General features: G+C 44.4%; 1 protein-coding gene across 6 annotated transcripts in view; it reads right to left on the bottom strand.

Moving 5' to 3' along the window:
- Positions 1-23,271, bottom strand: part of KIF13A (kinesin family member 13A) — a 337,055-nt gene that overhangs the window by 257,038 nt on the left and 56,746 nt on the right. The window lies entirely within an intron of this gene.

The raw sequence follows: 23,271 nt of genomic DNA, 5'->3' as shown, positions 1-23,271 counted from the left end.
CCCGCGCCTGTTAGCCCCTTAGATCGCGCTGTCAAATTCTGACAGCGCAATCTAACATGCTCTGACGGGGATCGCACTGTTCCTCACCCCTATCGGCAACCCCATGATGCAATCATAGGGTGCCAATGGGTTGTTGTGACAGCGTGGGGTCAGATGATTACCTCTGTCGCTGTCATGACTCACTTTCATTCAATGCTGGCGGAGCGAACAAGCTATCAGAGAGAGTGCAGGCATAAACTCCCAAGAAGATTAGTAGAATCAATAAAAAATGTAAAAAAAAACCAAAAAAAACTAAAACGTTAAAATCACTCCTCTATTAATAATTAATTATTAATAATAATAATATTAAAATGTTCAAATCACGCCGCTATTTCCCGATTAAAAATATAATACTATATTAAAAAAAAAAAAAAAAAGAAGTACACATATTTGGTATCACAGAGTTCAGAAATGCCCGATCTATCAAAATATAAAATCAATTAATCTGATTGGTACACAGCATAGAGAGAAAGAAATCAAAACATTTTTGGTTGCTGCAACATTGCATTAAAATTCAATAACAGTCGATCAAATCATTGTATCTATCTAAATATTATACAATTAAAAACATCACCACAGGACGCAAAAAATAAGCCATCACTGAGCCCCAGATCCCGGAAACTTAAAACTCTACAGGACTCGGAAAATGGCGACAAAAAGCGCTATCCTTTTTTGTCAAACCTCTGAATTTGTTTTCGCCACTTAGATAAAAGTAAAACTAAACATGTTTGGTATTTGCAAACTCGAACCAACCTAGGAAATCATAATGCCTGGTCAGTTTTACCATATAGTGAACATGGTAAATAAAAAAAAAGAAAATTGCACTTTTTTTTGCAATTTCACCACAATTGCAATTTCTTTCCCGTTTTACAGTACAACATGGGCCAGAATAAATGGTGTCATTCAAAAGCAAAAAAATAAGTCCTGATATGGCTATATTGAAGGAAACATAAAAAAGTTATGGCTCTCGGAAGAAGGAAGGACAAAAAAAAAAAAAAAAAAAAAAAAAAAAACCGCCTTTAGGTGAAGGGGTTAAAATTTAAGATCTCGAAAGTAGATACATTATTAGAATCTGATACTCAAAGGAGACTTTCCTAATTATATATTACACTTCAGAAATCAGCAATACACTATTTCATCTCCAGAGGAAAAGTTGGAGAAATCGTGTCGTGCTAATGCTGTCTATGTAAGCCACAAGTCACAAGCCACACGACACAAGCCATATGTCACAGGCCACAAGTCTATGTATCCCAAATACAGCAGTGTCAGAAATTCTCTTTGGCAGCTTGCGCTTTAGGAAATAGTAAATACAATAAAAAGTTTAGTAGCGAGACAATGTTGGAGCTAATTTTATGCAGATCCACAAGGAAGAAAGCTGGAAGTGCCACCTACTGGAGATAGCCACCCTAAAGGTGGTGTCACACATAGCGACGCAGCAGCGATCACGACCAGCGATCTGACCTTATCAGGATCGCTGCTGCGTCGTTACATGGTCGCTGGTGAGCTGTCAAACAGGCAGATCTCACCAGCGACCAGTGACCAGCCCCCAGCGACGCGTGGAAGCGTAACTAAGGTAAATATCGGGCAACCAAGGAAAGCACTTCTCTTGGTTACCCGATATTTACCTTAGTTACTAGCGTCCGCCGCTCTCACGCTGCCAGTGCCGGCTCCCTGTTCCCTGCACTCCTAGCCAGAGTACACATCGGGTTAATTACCCGATGTGTACTCCAGCTACGTGTGCAGGGAGCAGGGAGCCGGCACTGGCAGCGTGAGAGCGGCGGACGCTAGTAACTAAGGTAAATATCGGGTAACCAAGGAAAGGGCTTCTTGGTTACCCGATGTTTACCGTGGTTACAGCTTACCGCAGGCTGCCAGACGCCAGCTCCCTGCTCGCTTCAGTTCGTCGCTCTCTCGCTGTCACACACCGCGATGTGTGCTTCACAGAGGGAGAGCAACGTCCAAAAAATGAAGCAGGACATTCAGCAACGATCGGCCATGTGGTCTGTAGACCAATCTAAAACAAAAGCAGGACTCATCACTGAAGAGTATAGAACTCCATTCCAGCCTCCAAGGCCATCTTGTTCTGCACAATGATATCTTTTGAGAATAGTATTGTAAGGTCAATAGAGAGACTTTCACAAGGGAACGTCACAACAGGTTTACTACCAGGATTATAGTGTGAGGTGACACAATGTACAGTAGCGAGACCCCTCTTGGCTTCATTTGCCGTTACGTTGATTTGGCCGAGGAACCAGAATAGCCATTTCGTCAAAGTGTCCCAAGAGCCATTTCTTACATAATGCCAGGCCACCTCTTGCTCATTTTACAGTGATCTGCCCGCATGGCCTAAACAGGTCATCACGAAGAGCGGGCATATCTGCACATGGCGCTTATACTTAATTCCGAATAAATTGAGTTGTTTTGAAAAATGTCCATTCTTTCATCATTTGCAAATCATTAAACATGTCTTTTGATTCTGTAATTTTCAAAACTTCATGACTTGTACTGAGCGTTACAATTTCAACTTTCAGGAGTGTAAAAAACTGTTTTATCAGCTTTTTTTTCTTTTTTTTAAAGGGAACCAACCAGCAGGATTTTCATATATAAAATAAAGCCAGTGCTATACTGGCACTAGGATGCTGAATGTAAGCATACCTTGTGTTTTGAGTTTGTATGTTTTATTTCAGAAATATGTGTAAGTAAAGATCCAGCAATGCACAGCTATTTGATTGACAGGTGCAACAGGAAGGGAATTTGTGGGTTGGGTCTTGTTATGTATTCCTATAAGGCAATGGTAATTTCAGGCTCAACCACTTAGTATAGGTGCTTAGGGGAAAAAGAGTCATGAGTAGTACATAAACCCAGCACTCAAAATGAAGGCAAGAGAATATTTGTGATGCAAGTGAATTTATTGACACACTGCAAAAGTGAACCTAACCAGAGCAACACCGACGTTTCGGCGTAGAGCCTTTCTCAAGGTAGTTGCCTGCAAAGGTGTGAAAAATAACAAAATAAGTGCATGTATGTACACGTGGGACATAGAATATGTACAGAATAAATACAGAAATATTTACAAAAATATACATGTAGGGGAAAGAACATACATCAATGATTACAGCTGGATGGCGCGGGTCACATAGGACAACCGAAATGCATAAAGGGAGGCAAGGTTCCTTCACAATTGCAAAGTGTGCTCTAATAACATAAGGGAGATAATAGTTAGTAAGCATGTTTCAAATAAAGAGGTACCATGGGGAAAAAAGGAAAAATTGGTTTGTCAGGCAAAGGTACAAGCAAAAGTCAATATCCTGGGGTATAGAGGGCAGAGTAAGCGAAGCGGAGACAGAATGTGAGAGTAGTAGAAATGAGACATGTATAGAAGAAAGAACGAGAGAGAGAGAGAAAAAAAAGAGAGAAAGAGAGAGAAAGAGAGAGAGAAAGAGAGAGAAAGAGAGAGAAAGAAAGAAAGAGAAAGAGAGAGAAAGAAAGAAAGAGAAAGAGAGAGAAAGAGAGAGAAAGAGAAAAAGAGAGAGAGAGAAAGAAAAAAGGAAAAGAGAAAGAGAGAGAGAAAGAGAGAGAGAAAGAGAGAAAGAGAGAGAGAGAGAGAAAAAAGAAAGAGAGAGAGAGAGAAAGAGAGAGAGAAAGAAAGAGAAAGAGCAAAAGAGAAAGAAAAGAGGGAGAGAGAAAAAAAGAGAAAGAGAGAGAGAGAGAAAAAAAGAAAGAGAAAGAGAAGGATAGAGAGAGAGAAAGAGAGAGAGAGAGAAAAAGAGAGAGAGAGAAAGAGAGAGAGAGAGAGAGAAAGAGAAAAAGAGAGAGAGAGAAAGAGAGAGAGAGAGAAAGAGGGAGAGAGAGAAAGAGAGAGAGAGAGAGAGAAAGAGAGAGAGAAAGAGGGAGAAGGAGGGAGAAGGAGGGAGAAAGAGAGGAAGAAGGAGAAAAGGAGAGAAAAAAAGAAGGAGAGAACGAAAAAGAGAAAGGGAGAAAGGAAACGGGAGAAAGAGAAAGAAGGTAAAGGAGAAAGAGGGAGAAAGAGAGAGGGGGGGAAAAAAGGGAGAAAGAAAGAAGGAGAAAGAGAAAGAGGGAGAAAGAAAGAAAAGGAGAGGGAGAAACAGAAGGGAAGAGGGGAAGGAGAGGGGGAGGGAAAGAGAGAGCGTAAAAAAGAAAGAAAAAGAAGGAGGAAGAGGAAGAAAGCAGCTCTCTCTTTTTCGTTCTCTCCTTTTTTTTCTCTCCTTTTCTCCTTCTTCCTCTCTCCTTCTCCCTCCTTCTCCCTCTCTTTCTCTCTCTCTCTTTTTCTCTCTCTCTCTCTCTCCTTCTCTTTCCCTTTCTTTTTTTTCTCTCTCTCTTTCTCTCTCCCTCTTTTCTTTCTCTTTTGCTCTTTCTCTTTCTTTCTCTCTTTCTCTCTCTCTTTCTCTCTTTCTCTCTTTCTCTCTCTCTCTCTCTTTTCCTTTTTTTCTTCTCTCTCTCTCTTTTCTCTCTCTCTTTCTCTCTCTTTCTCTCTCTCTCTCTCTCTCTCTCTTTCTCTCTCTTTTTTTTTCTCTCTCTCTCGTTCTTTCTTCTATACATGTCTCATTTCTATTACTCTCACATTCTGTCTCCGCTTCGCTTACTCTGCCCTCTATACCCCAGGATATTGACTTTTGCTTGTACCTTTGCCTGACAAACCAATTTTTCCTTTTTTCCCCATGGTACCTCTTTATTTGAAACATGCTTACTAACTATTATCTCCCTTATGTTATTAGAGCACACTTTGCAATTGTGAAGGAACCTTGCCTCCCTTTATGCATTTCGGTTGTCCTATGTGACCCGCGCCATCCAGCTGTAATCATTGATGTATGTTCTTTCCCTACATGTATATTTTTGTAAATATTTCTGTATTTATTCTGTACATATTCTATGTCCCACATGTACATATATGCACTTATTTTGTTATTTTTCACACCTTTGCAGGCAACTACCTTGAGAAAGGCTCTACGCCGAAACGTCGGTGTTGCTCTGGTTAGGTTCACTTTTGCAGTGTGTCAATAAATTCACTTGCATCACAAATATTCTCTTGCCTTCATTTTGAGTGCTGGGGTTATGTACTACTCTTGTTATGTATTCCTGTCCCTGTCTGTCTGCCTGTGCCGGAAATAACATCTATGACAGCGAAAGGGGAAGGAAGGCCAGCCAGACAGGGATGGGAATAGATAGTGAGACCCGACCCACATTTTCCCTGCCTCTTGCACCTGTCAATCAAATAGCAGTGCATTGCTGGAACTTTATGTGTATATATTTCTGAAATAACACCTCCAATCTCAGAACAAAAGCTATGCTTACATTCAGCATCCAAGTGCCAGTATAGCACTGACTTTACTTTATATATGAAAATCCTTCTGGGTGGTTCCCTTTAAGTCAGTTCGAAAACCAAGTAGAAGGAGACATTGGAAACGTCTTAAATCACTATAAAATAAAAACATATAGGCTATGTGCGCACTATGACGTTTTTGCACTTCTCAAAAACGCATGCGTTTTTGGCTGCATTTTGGATCAATGCGTTTTGCTGCATTTTTCCAATGCATTGCATGGGTAAAAAAACGCAGTAAAACGAAAACACAGGAAAGAATTCACGTGACCATTTTTTTAGCTCAAAAACGTAGCTAAAAAAAAAAAAAAAAAAAGCTGTGTGTGGACAGCAAAAATGAAAACTCAGACCAGACTTTGCTGGGGAAGCAAAGTCATGTAGTTTTCAGCCCAAAAACGGACCCGAAAAACGAGCAAAAACGTTGTGAAAGACGCTCAGTGTGCACATAGCCTTAGGGTAACGCTTCTAGGCAGAGCAGATAGGGGATTGTCACATGTAACAGTATCAGTTGCAATTCCAACAAAATAGCTTGGGACAGATAGCATGGAGAAAATAAATAGAATAACTAAAACATACGAAATAAATAAGAAAATCTAATTAACAATGACCATTGGTAAGACACCTATCTGACCTCATCTTCCTACATGTCTCCAGAAAGTCTTCAGATGTCATATTGAAACAGGTGGAATTTTTTCCAATCGTCTTCCCAGGAAGCTAACATGATAATTGTCTTAATCTGTTCGGCCTGCTGTAACCTGTTGCCTGTATTTTATACCATCAGAATGTCACATGAGTCAGGCTGCATGTGTTATATTCCATGAAAATGAAGAACAGCAGACAAAGTAACCATAGATTGCCAGAAAGCATGTTGAGTCAAGAAAGCCAAAACTTTTCGAGTCAACATCAACCAATTGTTGTTCACTTTCTGCCGCCAAAATCAAAGCAGTGAAACTTGAAACACCTGCATGAAATCCCAAATTTACTTAATGTAGAGACAACAAGATGACTACCAGAAGCACAGTACAAGGTCGACAGAAAATAGGCTACATGATAGTACACAGATTTTGAGTGTTGATAGGCTCCCACCACTTGTCATCAATGACTACAAGTACATTAGGATTATCCCATGATATTAGAGAGGAGAGAATTGATTTGTGGTTACATAATCCAGCAGCCATGTTTTTAGTCCATAGTCAAAGGACAGGAGCCCTTCTACCTGATGTAATCCCCACTGCCTCTTCCAATTTGTAGACCCAGCGTAATGTCATCCATACGGCATGATGCATGCATGATAGTGTGCTAAGCTTACTAATCAGAAGAGATGCCGGCAAGTAGGAAGTGGTTAGAAGGGTTCACATCCAACAGGCAAGGACTACTGACATGTCCAGTGTCCTGCGGATCAATTTGTTCATGTCTACAAGATAACCTCCGATAGTTACCCCAATGCTATTTGTACATGAAATCTACTTGAATAAATGACTTAATACAGGACTTGGGAATAAAATTGGCAATTAACTTTGGCCTGAAGATCTAGTGTACATACACAGCCGCAACCAACCTACTACCATAACGGATGAAACTCAAGCATCTGATTTGGTTCTTTTTGACGTACCATCAAATTCTGGTATGTTCGCTACTAAGACGAAGGTCTGTCTGAAACTGGATTAACTATGGCTTTTTAATTAATTTTCATTTATATAAATTTATATTAATTTTCTGAAGCCCAAGTAAGATATTCTAACAGAGCACTACGGAAAGAAAGACATGGCATGCTCCGACCACTCAAAAAGAGCTGCCACAGTAACTCTTTCTAATTATGCCTTCCATGGTTGAATTCAAGCCATATCAGCTAAATGTTTTGTCAAGCCCCACAAACCATTATTATCTAATGGGCATTTCAATAAAAAGGCTGGCGACAGCCATCATAAATTAGATAACTGTAATACACCTTGGCTGCACACACTTGCGAGTAATCAACATTTTGCAGATATTAAAATCAAGTGATGTCCCCATTGCATGACTACATTGAAATCTCCGCTAAGCCCAGTGATTGGCTGCATCGGTCACATGCCCTGTAGTTGTGAGGTCACTTCTGCAGGCTGCAGTACTGTCTATGCTGTAGCAGCAAAAGGCAAATAAAGTTCAATTTGTTATTTTTAACCTTGGCAAGCTTCATCACTAAAGAAAAAAAATTTTGGAAAACCACTTTAACTTAAAATTCCATGGCCTCAATGCAAAATCTGATACATGTGCTATTAATAATGCTTCTTGTGTTGCATATAAATAGGGTGCTTGCACCCCTCGGGCACCAGGTGCGACTGTTGCCTCTACCCTCCTTATAACTGTGGCTCTGTTGTTAAAGGGAATCTGTCAGCAGGTTTTTGCTATGTAATCTGAAGGAAGCATGCTGCAAGAGTTAAAACATACAATTCAGGGAAGTCTGTCTTGTCAAGGTGTGATCTGTTGTTTATTTGCAAATTTCATTTAAGCAATAGAACTTATCATTGCTGGGACTACATTGTCACGCACTCAGAAGTCCCCTTCTCTGATTTACACCTCACTGTTAACCCCTTCAGCCCCCGGGCACTTTCCGTTTTTGTTTTTTGCTCCCCTTCTTCCGAGAGGCGTAACTTTTTTATTTTTTCATCAATCTTGCCATATGAGGGCTTGTTTTTTGCGGGACGAGTTGTACTTTTAAATGAAACCATACGTTTTACCATATAGTGTACTGGAAAACGGCAAAAAAATTCCAAGTGCGGAAAAATTACAAAAAAAGTGTGATCGTACAATAGTTTTTGGGATATTTTATTCACTGTGTTCACTATATGGTAAAACTTGGGTATCTATGCGATGCCTCAGGTCAGTGCGAGTTTGTAGACACCAAACATGTATAGGTTTACTTGTATCTAAGGGGTTAAAAAAATTCACAAGCTTGTCCAAAAAAAGTGGCGCACGTTTTGCGCCATTTTCCAAAACCCGTAGCGTTCTCATTTTTCGGGATCTGAGGCTCAGTGATGGCTTATTTTTTTGCGTCTCCACCTGACGTTTTTAATGGTACCATTTTTGCGCAGATGCTACGTTTTGAACGCCTGTTATTGCATTTTGCGCAAAATTTGCGGCGACCAAAAACGTAATTTTGGCGTTTGGAATTTTTTTGCCGCTACGCCATTTACTGATCAGATTCATTGATTTTATATTTTGATAGATCGGGAATTTCTGAACGTGGCGATACCAAATATGTGGTTTTTTTAACCCTTTAATTTTCAATGGGGTGAAAGGGGGGTGATTTGAACTTTTAGGGGTTTTTTATTTTTTTTTAATTTTGTAAAACTTTTTTTTTTACTTTTTTTTTTTATTTTACTAGTCCCTCTAGGGGGCTATAGCGATCAGCAATCCGATCACTCTGCACTATCTGCAGATCTCAGCTACAGAGCTGAGAACTGCAGATTTGCTGCTTCACTTTCAATGCCGGCTGTATTCCGGCATTGAGAGGAAGTGAGTCATGTTAGCTACAGGCATCATCTCATGACCCTGTGCTACCATGGCAACCACCGAAAGTCACGTGATCATGTCACGTGACGTCCGGTGGGGGCGGGGTAAGTGACTGTCATGGCGGCGCCCATATACATATCGCTGCCAGATTTTGGCAGCGAAATGTAAGGGGTTAATGGACGCGGGTGGAAGCGATTCCATCCGCAGCTAGCAGGCACACATGTCAGCTGTTGATAACAGCCGATATGTGCGCGGATCGCCGACGCCTACCGGCGGCAGGGGGCGGGGCTTACCGGCACATGATCCATGACGTACCCAGTACATCATGGGTCGTTAAGGGGTTAATGTACAATTCCTATAGAGAGCCTGGTGTGGGTGGGGACAGCTCTCTCAGCTCTGCTAGATTGCTAAATCTAAAAATTCTGATTGCGTCAGACCAGCAGCACCCAGTAATCTGTTGGATTCAGGGTCTCTTTTGCTACATCATGCTGCTCTCAGATGAGGTAGCAAAAACCTGCTGACGGAATCTGTTAGCAGGATTTCACCCCTAAAACGATTTACATGCACATATAGCGCTTTCAAATACAATTTCAGCCATACCTTTACATGGCCAATCAGTATTTGAATTGATATGCAAATGAAAAGATCTGAAGCCTCTGTCACCCCAGCTCTATACCTCATTCTGGTTGACGTTACATAGCAGAGGCTGTCAGTCAAACAGGAGAAGGGGTGATGGGCGGGGAATTGAGCTGGAGTGACAGAGGCTTTCGATCTACAGCCTAATTCACATACTTATTTCTCAATAACAGAGGAACGGACTGGCCATGTAAAGATATAGTCTTTGAAAGAGCTACACGCATATAAAAATAGTTTGGGAGGTGAAATCCTGCGAACAGATTCCGTATTTAATTGGATAGCCACATAAGAGGTCAAATTTGGCGATGGTTCAAATGTTCAGTTGACTGAAAGACGTTTGCAGTTGGCTTGGTATCCAGCATATGCGACCAACGCACAGCTGCTGTATGTACTTCCCAACATTGTACTAAGTAACAGGTGAGTTGGGTTAGGGACAAGCAGCTTTGCTTCTGGATTAGGGTTGGGAAATTCCTCCAAGGTTTCCAAATCACATTTTCCCTTTTTGATTATGTAAGGAATCTTTTCACTTAAGTATTGTTCAAAAGATGGAACAAATAGCCTTGTATTGTGCGCAGAAAACGTGCAGGTACATGAGTAAAATGTCATCTCATACTACTTGAAAGGTTAGGAAGATTACAGAAATCCGGTGACACCCACATCATTAAATCATATGCACAACCAACTTTGTGTTAAGGAATACCCCTAGATTTAACTAGTAATGCACATAAATTAACACATTCAGTATCATACAAACATAGTACCCACAATAGTGCATTCTCACTATACAGAGGTTCGGTAGTTTATATAGGGATTGTGAGGTAGCACGGTCGGCTGCGCAGCAGAAGACACGGGATCCAGGCATCAAGGTTCACAGCACACGGTTTTAATGTCCAAACAAAAGTCCATAACACAATACATGTGCCTCCCCAGCAGAAAACTCAGGGAGTTCTGTTCACTCCCTCACACCCGGCACACCTGCCCTTGTTCCTGATTCTATTTAACCCTTCCTTCAGCCTGTAGGGAAACAGCATTAACCCTATAGTGGATTTACTTTCTATCATGGAGTGAGCACAACCGGGGCGAGACATACCGGCCGTCATAGATAACCCCGGTCACAGTCTCACATACCCCCCCCTCAGTTCAAGCGTGCGGGGTTGAACTCCCGCCATCAAACACGGGCCGCGGGACAAGGCATCGGCGTTGCCCTGCAACCTACCGGCCCGGTGTTCAACCGTAAACCGGAAGTTCTGCAGAGAAAGGAACCACCGGGTAACCCGGGCATTCCGTTCCTTGGCGGACCTCATCCAGACCAGTGGAGAGTGATCCGTCACCAAGCGAAACTGCCGTCCCAGCAGATAATAGCGTAGGGACTCCAAGGCCCACTTGATCGCCAGGCACTCCTTCTCCACTACGCTATAATTCCGCTCGGGAGGGGTGAGCTTCCTACTTAAGAAGGTGACGGGGTGTTCCTCCCCCTGAACCACCTGAGACAGCACTGCCCCCAGGCCGACCTCTGAGGCGTCAGTCTGTACTATGAACTCCTTCCGGAAATCAGGGTGTACAAGAACGGGCTGTCCGCACAGGACCTCCTTCAGGGCCCGGAAGGAGTCCTCGGCCTGCGGAGTCCAGCGCACCATGACGGACTTCTTGCCTTTGAGAAGGTCCGTCAAGGGGGCTGATAGTCCCGCAAAATCCTTTACAAACCTCCTGTAGTACCCCACGATACCCAGGAAGGCCCTAACCTGCTTCGTGGTCAGGGGTCTAGACCACTTCTGGATCGCCTCAACCTTGTTAATTTGGGGCTTAATCACTCCTTGGCCTATCACGTAGCCCAAGTAGCGGGCTTCCGTGAGTCCCAATGCACATTTCTTGGGATTGGCTGTTAATCCGGCTGTTCGAAGCGCGTCCACCACCGCTTGTACCTGTTCCAAGTGGGTCTGCCAATCGGAGCTGTAAATAATGATGTCATCCAGGTACGCTGATGCATACGCCTGGTGGGGTTCCAGCACTAAGTCCATCAACCTCTGGAACGTGGCCGGTGCGCCATGTAACCCAAAAGGCAAGACAACATAGTGGAAGAGACCCTCTGGCGTAACAAAAGCGGTTTTCTCCTTGGCGGACTCCGTTAGTGGCACCTGCCAGTACCCCTTGGTCAGGTCGAGCGTGGTAAAATATCGTGCCTGTCCCAGCCTATCAATCAGCTCATCCACCCGGGGCATGGGGTAGAGATCGAACTTGGATATTTCGTTCAATCTCCTAAAGTCATTGCAGAACCTTAAGGAGCCATCGGGTTTTGGTATTAGGACAATCGGACTAGCCCATTCACTCTGGGATTTTTCGATGACCCCCAGGCGTAACATTGTCTTTACTTCCTCCGATATGGCTTGTCGTCGAGCCTCCGGTACCCGGTATGACTTCAGGCGTACCTTCAGGTGGGGCTCGGTGACAATATCGTGTCGTATCAGACTGGTCCTACCGGGCAGCTCGAAGAAGACATCGGGGTTCTGCTGAACCAACCGTCTGGCCTCTCGCCTCTGTTGCTTGGTGAGGGCTTCTCCAATCCTTACTTCCGGTTCGTCCTCTCCGGAGGTCGCTGGAGCCGGATGTGAAAGACCCGAAGAGGAGGGAGGTGGGGAAAAAACAGCCATCAGGCTTTCCCGTTCCTGCCAAGGTTTTAATAGGTTGACATGGTATATTTGTTCAGGTTTCCGCCTACCGGGCTGCAATACTTTATAGTTAACCACCCCGACTCTTTCCTTTATCTCGTAGGGGCCTTGCCACTGAGCCAGGAATTTACTCTCCGCCGTGAGGATTAATACCAACACCCGATCCCCGGGTTTAAAGGTCCGCACGGTGGCTTGTCTATTGTAGCGGCCGCTTTGCGCGGCCTGAGCCTCCTGTAAATGCTCCTTCACAATTGGCATGACCGCGCTTATGCGGTTCTGCATACCTAAAATGTGTTCGATCACACTTTTATGGGGGGTGGGCTCTTGTTCCCATGTTTCTTTTGCCAGGTCCAACAATCCCCGGGGATGTCGCCCGTATAACAATTCAAAAGGCGAAAACCCCGTGGATGCCTGTGGCACCTCTCGTATGGCAAACATCAAATAGGGAAGCATCATATCCCAGTCTTTCCCGTCTTTTGAGATCACCCTTCTTAGCATGGTTTTCAGGGTTTTATTGAAACGCTCGACTAAACCGTCCGTTTGAGGATGATACACAGACGTACGCAACTGCTTGATCTGGAGTAGCCGGCATAGCTCTTTGGTCACTTTAGACATGAATGGGGTCCCCTGATCCGTAAGGATCTCCTTGGGCAACCCCACCCGGCAGAACACAGCAAACAACTCCCGAGCTATAAGCTTTGCTGCAGTATGTCTGAGAGGTATCGCCTCGGGATACCGGGTGGCATAGTCAACGATCACTAGGATGTGTTGGTGCCCTCGAGCGGACTTTACGAGGGGCCCCACCAGATCCATCCCTATCCGTTCAAAAGGGACTTCTATAATGGGTAACGGTACCAACGGACTGCGAAAATGGGTCAGGGGTGCGGTAAGCTGACACTCCGGGCAGGTTTCGCAGAACCGTTTTACCTCCCCAAAGACCCCGGGCCAATAGAACCTTTGCAATATTCGCTCCTGCGTTTTCTTGACCCCTAGGTGGCCACTCATCAGGTGTTTATGAGCCAAGTTGAGGACCCGCCGGCGATGCGGCTGGGGCACCACCAACTGTTCTACCCCCACGCCCCGTATTTCATCTACCCGGTAGAGTAAATCCTGCTTAAGAGCGAAATGGGGGTACCTTACCTGGGCACCGGGCAGCTGTGCCACCCCGTCAACTACTGTCACCCGACTCCGGGCATGTATCAACGTAGGGTCCTGGAGTTGGGCTGTCCCAAACGTATCCGGGGACGCCTCCAACTCCGGGATGGGCTGGACCGTCTCAGCCTCTCCTGCCAATACCTCTAGGGGCGACCTACCGGGTTCACACTCTGTCCCTATCATGGTGACACCTACGGCAGGTGTCCCGGATTCAGGTTGTAGGGCTCAGGTCCCGGACCAACCAATATCTGAGGGGACTTAGGGGGTCCCCTCCATAAAGTCCAAAAATAGGGCAGATCCCTTCCTAGGATCACGTCATAAGGAAGAGTGTTAAGAAGTCCCACCTCATGTTGCACCTGACCGCAAGGTGCTGTGATTGTGACAATCCCCGTGGGATAGTCGCGGCGGTCCCCATGTATGCAAACCACCCCCACGGTGCGTCCTGTGGCCTTTACTTTAGCCCTCAAGGTGGATCGCACAAGGGTCACTAAGCTTCCGGAATCCAACAATCCTGTAACCGGACATCCATTCACCTGTATTTGGCACAAGTGGGGCTCAGTCTCTGGGGAGACCAGGTCAGCGGTACACACCACCTGAGCATACATTGAACCCCGCCAGGTAACCCCACAATCCATGGGCTTCGTGGTGAGTGGACACTGGGCTTCCATATGTCCCACCCGCTGGCACCGCCAACATCTAATGGGGACGGAAACCCCCTTGACGGGTTGTCGTTTAGGGTACAGAACCTTCCGGACCTCAGTAATGGCGGCCGCGGCCTCAGACGGGACGGTAGGGGACTCCTGCACCGTTGTCAGCGGTGGGTCCTTGGCCCTAGGCTTGGAGGGGCCGGACCGACGGGCGGTACGCAAAGTCTCAGTGTCCCGTATCAAGTCCTGCGTAGCCACATGCCACTCTACCAGGGACACTAATTGGTCCAGGGTACTCGGGTCACCCTGTCCGACTCACCGTTGAACGGTGACGGGTAAAGTGCGCACAAAATGATCCACTACTACCCTTTCCACCATTTACGCCGGGCTCAGAGTGTCAGGCTGCAACCACTTTTTTACAAGATGCAACAAGTCATAGGCCTGGGAGCGTATGGGTTTGGCTTCCTCAAAGAACCACTGATTTACCCGCTGAGCCCGCACATAGGTATTCACCCCCAACCGAGCCAGTATTTCGGCTTTCAGGGTCACATAGTCAATGGCATCCTCGGTACAGAGGTCCAGGTACGCTTTTTGGGGTTCCCCCGTCAGATAGGGCGACAATACCTCAGCCCACTGCGGGGTCGGCAGCTTTTCCCGCTCGGCCACCCGCTCAAACACCGCCAGGAACGCTTCCACATCATCACCCGGGGTCATCTTTTGCAACGCTTGTCTCACCGCTTTCCGGACGCTGCCGTCGTCACCCGGTCCCGGGGTTGTTGCTGCCGGTCCGGCACGGATCGACTTGGCCAGGAGAACCATCTGTTCTTGGTGCCTTTTTTCCTGCAATTGCAAGGCTTGCTGCTGACGTGCATTGGCCTGATCCATCTGTTCTTGGAATTTTTTTTCCTGCACTTGCAAGGATTGGAGCAGGTGTGCATTGGTCTGTTGCTGCTGTGCATTAGCCTGTTGCTGCTGTGCATTAGCCTGTTGCTGCTGTGCATTAGCCTGAGCCAAATGCTTTAGTATGTCCTCCATGACGTCGCCGGGTTTGGGCTGTAGTATAGCCGCTCGAATCCAGGACATGCGCAGCTGGATCACCAGGGATGGATGCTACACCTCACCGGCTGTCATGCCCGCCGATTCTCCACCATATGTGAGGTAGCACGGTCGGCTGCGCAACAGAAGACACGGGATCCAGGCATCAAGGTTCACAGCACACGGTTTTAATGTCCAAACAAAAGTCCATAACACAATACATGTGCCTCCCCAGCAGAAAACTCAGGGAGTTCTGTTCACTCCCTCACACCCGGCACACCTGCCCTTGTTCCGGATTCTATTTAACCCTTCCTTCAGCCTGTAGGGAAACAGCATTAACCCTATAGTGGATTTACTTTCTATCATGGAGTGAGCACAACCGGGGCGAGACATACCGGCCGTCATAGATAACCCCGGTCACAGTCTCACAGGATATAATCAAGTTTAGCTATGCATAAAATTATAAAAATATGACCTAATTAAAGAATTGGAAGAGTACCGTAATTGCTATATTACGTGAAGAGCAAAAAACAGTTTATCTAAGTATGCACATGAATACAGCTAAAAAGTACCTCATACAGTGCCTTGCGAAGTATTCGCCCCCCTTGAATTTTTCAACCTTTTCCCACATTTCAGGCTTCAAACATAAAGATAAAAAGTTTTGAGTGCAAGCAGTCGGCTTGTATTATCTGGAGAAACGTTTTTGTTGTTGCAGTTCCTCTCTGAGTCATCTGGAGTTAAGTTTTTTGTATACTTTCCCCTGTGTGTATTCCCTGTGTGTTCTTTAGTACTTAGTAGGGTTGACTCTTCCCATCCATTCCCTACCTAGGGCCCAGCTCCGGTTAGTGATGGTCAGGTATCCTGCTTGGCACACAGGTACGGAACCGCTCTACCAGCAGTAGGTTTGGTCAGGGGTCACCATCTCCCCCTTCCCTAGAAACAGGGTTTCCCTTCTCTTTCACCGTTTACTTGGTACTTCCCCATACCTAGAGTGACATTTCCGAATCTCACATACACAGGAGGGCTCAACTGGGCAAGGGCCTCTGTGCTCTCTATGAGAAGACCACTGCTAATTATCTGTGTCAGCGTCTTATCTTCTTATAAAACAAGGATCGACAGGCCGAAATCGGATATTCCCGGTCCCTTTGTTCCCCTATACACTTACCAATATGTCATATCCTGTGAACATCCCATAAATGAACGAGACGGAAATACCCCTTTAATATGTATGGCCCCTAGGGTGGGATATTCTTTAGGCTCCCATTCTTACAATTAATTAAAAAAGAAAATAGGTGGCTATGATTGCCAGCTACTTAAAATCATCATGTCAGGGAACTCGGACACGTGAGCATTGCAGAGTCTTTGGGAAAACAATCTGACTCTCCAGCCATACCGTCTGGTTGCTAAACAATGAAAACCAAATACACATACAGCATTTGCTGTGAAGTCTGAGAACAGCCTTTTATATCTAGGGGGAGGGTGGGAAAGAGACCATTTTCACATGTAGAGACTTCATAAAATGAGCAACCATGAAGGCTCAATAACTGGAAGCATCCAAGGCAAAAACCATGGCATCAAGAAACCACAATTATAAGGTTCACTGCAAGCCATAAAAGCATATACATATAGCTGTGCAAAGTATAAGCTTTTCTATTAAAATGGCTTTTCACACGCTGCCTACAAAAGGGTTAAAAATATACTGAAGGCAATGTAAAGCCTACATTGTGAGGGATTGGTTACTGCAATTGTGTACACACAAGGATGTAAGGGATCATTTACACAAGAAGATGATCGTGTAAACAATTTTATCATAACGACTAGAGATGAGCGGAGGAACATTAAAATTGTGTGTTCTTAACAAGCACAAACTTTACACAAAAAAAATAAATTAAAATCAGTGTTGAAGTTTGGAATTTGGGTGCTTTACGTATGCAAGGGTGTGCTTGGGTACGCTCGGTGCTCAGCCTAGTGAGAGCCGCTTGTAGTGTTTGAATGGTTTTCGTTGAGGCAAGATCAACATCATAAGATGTAGTGTGCACCAAACCGCCACCCCCAAAAAAAACTAATAATCCTGCCCACCATGCCCCGGAAGTCTTCTGCTTATGGTTGTATGTGAGTGGAGACTCGAACTGCCCATCAGTGACTTCCAATGAGGTTCGGTTCAAATTCAGGTCCAGAACAGAGCTTTATCAAACGTCGATGAACCTGCAGAACCCGAATGTGCATGGGTCCACTTATCTCTACTGGGACAAGGATCATGAATGAAATAGTTCAATAGTGATTAGTGGTGAGTGAGCACTACCATGCTCAGGTGCTCGGTACTTGTAACGAGCATTTTGAGGCTTGGACAGTCAGGTACTTGTAACGAGCATTTTGATGCTTGGACGGTCTAGACTCTTTTTACCGAGTATAATGGAAGTCTATAGGGAACTTGAGCATTTTTCCGGAAGATTTTCCAGAGTAGAATTAAAGGGGTGACGCTCATTTCAGTGGCTAGGCCCTCCACGATGTGCACAGAGCGCGTTCTGTTGTCGGCTTAGATGAATAATAATACGTTGGCAAGAGCGGTCATACCCGGCATGCAGGAAACCAGCACTGCCCCCAAAGGTGACTGATCTCTGCCGGGTAATCCGACATAGCTCTGTTGCCGGTTTATTACGCTGTGCACATCCCGAAGGGACGAGCTCCTGAAACGAGCGCCACCCCTTTAATTCTGATCAATATTAAGTGATAAAATTAATGTTAAATAATAATATATTAATATTGAGCAGAATTAATTTCAGCTTATTGAGGCCTTCAAAAGCATTTTCATCTTGATTATCCCAGTAATCAGAGCTCCCAGTGTCAGAGAAGCACTAGAATTGTGGACTAAATAATCTTATACGTAAAAACGATAAAATCAGAAATGCCAAGACACAGCCCACAATAATATTCTGCTAAATCATCATTAGCGCTACACAAGACATAAAACTTCAGTAACATAGCACTAAGATAAATGAGGCGCGATGTAAATTACCTATAAACAGACATATCTGTGTTCCAATTCCTGTAACGGGAGCGCCATCACAATCTGACAGTTATGTTATTTGGATCACAAAAGGCATGCCGGGATGAACGCCAGAGTTCAACAGTTAAAGAAGTATGCTAAATATTCTTCTACCAGATCATACATTCTGATGCGCCTATAACGGCAGTAATAACTTATATATACTGGATTAAGCTATATCCATAAACATAGAAAAAGGTTTAGAAGCTCCGGCAGTGGCCAGAATACAGAGATCTATAAGAGGGTGCAGACCCAAAATTCTTTACGTGGGTGAAAATTGTGTGCAAAATGCATAATAAAATACTTCATCCCTGCAGGCTTTGGTATCGAGATCACCGAGTGAGGAACCTAGAGAACGAGTATACTCCATCAGCCCAATTTAACAAAGCTTTTATGTCTATATTGTGGCATAAAATGCTTTGAAAAGTTGAAAAATGTTGTCAGAACTTGAGGCTGCGCTGAAATTTAGTGACTTTTGTCACTATTAGGCCATTTCCACACAGCTCAGATGAAGTATAGGGAGGAGATTCAGATTAGACATTAGGAAAAACTTTGACAGTGATGGCAGTCAGAGAGTGGAACCGGCTACCGCGGGAGGTGGTGAGCTCTCCATCAATGGAAATCTTCAAGCGGAAACTGGATAAACATATAGCTGGGATGATTTAGGAAAGCCTGCACTCACAGGGGGTTGGACCCGATGGCCCTTGAGGTCCCTTCAAACTCTACCATTCTATAAAGTGAAGCTTGAGAGGGACAGCACATGTTGACCGCCACTCATCAAATCCATGGTGAGTGGAGGCATTTGAAACCCCCAAATTTGATTCCAGCTTAAACTTTGCGCCTTGCCTGATCATTAAGAGGTTTTTGCTTTTTCATAAATCAGGAACCTCACACCCCAACCTAAGTACTCATCAAGACCTGAGTGAAGATCACTGATGTTGAGCAATTGAGGTCCATGTATACAGAAGAAAAAGTGTAATGAACAGTTAAAGAAAGGCAACAACACATTGTTCAGGTTAGCCATATCCTAGCCCCACCCCTGCGTATCCTACTAGATCTACTAGTTACTATAGCCACAAAAACCCCACAACATATTGGCCGATAATAGTACAAGTACATAGTCTTCCCAATACTTAGATGGAGCAGGGATATCTGCCCACCACTGCTCTCTTAATGAAGATTCTAGTGAAAATTTACAGTTCATCTCCGACATACAATTATCCTTCTATAGACTTTTCACACAATTCTACCACAGACTACTGCTATATATGTAAAAATGTACTGTTTGATCTGTAAAAATTACTGAATACGAGCTTACAAAATATGTTCTGGTCAGAATGATGAATGCAAAGATAGCAATGCTGCAAAATCAGCATTATACATAGTGATTAGCAAATACTACCATGCTCGGGTGCTCGGTACTCGTTAAGAGCAGTTGGATGCTCGGATGGGGGAGACTAGACCACCCGAGTAGAATGGAAGTCAATGAGGCACTCTAGCATTTTTCCAGAAGATTTCCCAGACAAATGCTAGAATTCCCCATTGACTACAAATCTACTCGGTACTCGAGTCGCCCCTATCCGAGTATCCAACTGTTCTTAACGAGTACCAAGTACCCAACCATGGTAGTGCGCCTCATCACTAATTATTATTGATCAACATTACAGATGATGCAAACAAATTCTGCTAATAAGAAAGTGCACATGGAAAAAGAAAAAATACAAAAACACAAAGGGTTTACATTTTGTCATGCTATAATATAAAAAAAGAGAGACATCGTGCTTTCTGTATCTGGTAGCATGTGTTCTACATTGTTTCAACTTGCAGCTCTTGTCTTCATAACTTTTTCCTCTGCATCTAATAATTGACACGTGATTTTCCTAGTGTAGGAAAGCTTGAAAAGGAATTTTATGGCATACCGACCAGATTAGTCAGGAAAGCCTGAGAACCATGGGCGTGCATAGAAATAATAGAAAAAAAAACACAACAAAAGCCCTAATACTTGTCTGGGTCACATAAGAACATATCTCACAACTTTACAAAGTAATTTTTCTCATTTTGAAGCCCCTAGGTTTCCCTTTCATTGAACTCATGAAGTATGATACCAAGAAAAGTGCCCCACAAGCACTATGATACCCCCACAGTGAATTCCTCCACAGTACCGTCCACACACCATATGACCTTACTGTACACCCCTCAACTACCCCAGCAAAGTATGGTGACTCCAACAAAGTATGATCCCAACTGTGACTCCCGCACAGCCTTCCATGCAGTATAATGGGGATACAGAAAGTATAATGGCCCCAACATGTCTTCACACTGTAAAATTGCCCCCAACAAACAGCCCTAAAATAGCCGTCCCTAAAGTATAAAGACTCCCTCAAAGCTCTCCAAATATTAGAATGGCCCCCAGATAGCCTTCCATATATTATAACTGACCCCACAAAGTCCTCCACCTAGTATTATGCACCCCCATAGTCCTCCATATAGTTAGCATAATGGATCCCACATTGCCTTCCAAATAGTATAATGCACCCCCCCTTAGTTGTCCATATAGTATAATGGGCCCCACAAAGTCCTCTATATATTATAATGCATTCACCATAGCCCTCCATATATTATAATGCACCCCACATAGTCCTACAAACAATATAATGCACCCCCCATAAATCTCCATATAATTATAATGCATCCCACATAATCCTTCATATATTATAGTGTACCTGCACACCCTAGTACTTAATATATTGTAATGCACTCCCCATAATCCTTTATATAGTATAATGTACTCCCCATAATTCTCCATAAATTATAATGTACCCCATAATCCTCCAAATTGTATAACGAACCCAATAGTCATCCATATATTATAATGCACCTTCAATGGTCCTTCAAATAGTATAATGCCCTCCATAGTCCTCCAAATAGTATAATACACACCCTATAGTACTCCATATATAATAATGCAGCCGCATAGTCCTCCAAAATGGTATAATGCACCCCCATAGTCCTCCATGTATTATAATGCACCCCATAGTCCTCCAAATAGTATAATAAACCCCATAGTCCTAAATATATTAAAATGCAGCCCACATAGTCCTCTATATTGTATAATACATACCCCATAGTCCTCCATATAGAATAATGCAGGCTTATAGTCCTCCAAATGGTATAATGCACCCCCATAGTTCTCAAAATAGTATAGTACACACCCGATAGTCATCCATATATAATAATACACCCGCATAGTCCTCTAAATAGTATAACGCTCCCCCAGAGTCCTCCAGCAGTATACTCAGTGATTAAAAAAAAAATAATAAAAATACTGACCTCTCCTCTTTCCCCCGATGCTCCAGTCTCCTCAGTGTGTGTCCTGCCACTCTGCACATCTCGGCACAGCAGCGTGCAGTGGTACTAGTGACATCATTGCGCCCTGCAGGTGCTGAGAGGTCAGAGTGCAGACAGAGTGGGGGAATCATGGTTTTCAACTGTATCAGCATCTGCGATGCTGATACAGTTCAAGCGCGATGCCTGCCGGGAGAGGTTAAGGGGAGTGGGGGGGTGTTGAGTGGTGTCTGTGCAGTACGTCACTGCGACAGCCTAAATAATGCCAAGAAAGAGAAAACCTAGTCCCCGTTTTCAGGATCATATCCACGAGTAGGTGACATGCATTAACTGAAGGTGTGTATATATATCTACAATACAGACAAAAACTTTGGACACACCTTCTCATTCAATGAGTTTTCTTTATTTTCATGACTCTGAAAATTGTAGATTCACATTGAAGGCATCAAAACTATGAATTAACACATGTGGAATGAAATACTTAAAAAAGTGTGAAACAACTAAAAATATGTCTTATATTTTAGGTTCTTCAAAGTAGCCACCTTTTGCTTTGATTACTGCTTTGCACACTCTTGGCATTCTATTGAGGAGCTTCAAGAGGTAGTCACCGGAAATATTTTTCCAACAGTCTTGAAGGAGTTACCAGAGATGCTTAGTACTTGTTGGCACTTTTGCCTTCACTCTGCGGTTCAGCTCACCCCAAACCATCTCGATTGGGTTCAGGTCTGGTGACTGTGGAGACCAGATCATCTGGTGTAGCACCCCATCACTCTCCTTCTTGGTCAAATAGCCCTTACACAGCCTGGAGGTGTGTTTGGGGTCATTGTCCTGTTGAAAAATAAATGATGGTCCAACTAAACGCAAACCGGATGGAATAGCATGCCGCTGCAAGATACTGTGGTAGGCATGCTGGTTCTGTATACGTTCAATTTAGAATAAATCCCCAACAGTGTCACTAGCAAAGTACCCCCACACCATCACACCTCCTCCTCCTCCATGCTTCATGGTGGGTACCAGGCATGTAGAGTCCATCCGTTCACTCTTTTCTACAAAGACACGGTGGTTGGATCCAAAGATCTCAAATTTGGATTCATCTGACCAAAGCACAGATTTCCACTGGTCTAATGTCCATTCCTTGTGTTCTTTAGCCCAAACAAGTCTCTTCTGCTTGTTGCCTGTCCTTAGCAGTGGTTTTCCTAGCAGCTATTTTACCATGAAGGCCTGCTGCACAAAGTCTCCTCTTAACAGTTGTTCTAGAGATGAGCATGTGTTTCCAAACTTTTTGTCTGTACTGTGCATATTATATATATATATTTATATTATCTATCTATCTATCTATCTATCTATCTATCTATCTATCTATCTATATATATATATATATATATATATATATATATATATATATATATATATATAATTGCCTTATTCTGTCTGTCTGTCTGTCTTGCTCCAAAATTGTGTCCTTACGGTGACACAAAGCTGATTGGCCGCTGGGCTCGCCATGGTCCCGCCCCCCCGCACGGATTGGCCGCTCGCCCAGGCTGCGCCCCCACACGGATTGGCCGGCCGCTCGCCCAGGCTCCGCCCCCCCACAGATTGGCCTCTCGCCCCGGCACCCTGCAGGCATTGGCAACTCAGCCACGCCCCGCCCCCCTCACGCAATGCACGCTAGCTCTGGCCCCGCCCCCCATGCATTCCCCGAACCGACACGGTCACGGAGCCACGACTCCCAGGTGAGTACTGTACCCCCGGGAGCCCACATCAGCGTACGCCGCCAACCCAGCCGACACATACCCTCGCATTGCTGGGGCTGGCCGGCGTATGCTGGTGTGGGCTCCCGTGCGAGCGGGGGACGAGATACGCTGGTAACCA

Source organism: Anomaloglossus baeobatrachus, chromosome 6 (genome assembly GCF_048569485.1).
Source record: "Anomaloglossus baeobatrachus isolate aAnoBae1 chromosome 6, aAnoBae1.hap1, whole genome shotgun sequence".
In the NCBI taxonomy this organism is placed as follows: domain Eukaryota; kingdom Metazoa; phylum Chordata; class Amphibia; order Anura; family Aromobatidae; genus Anomaloglossus; species Anomaloglossus baeobatrachus.
Note: the sequence above shows the minus strand (reverse complement) of the source record. Positions and strands in the feature narration are given on the sequence as shown.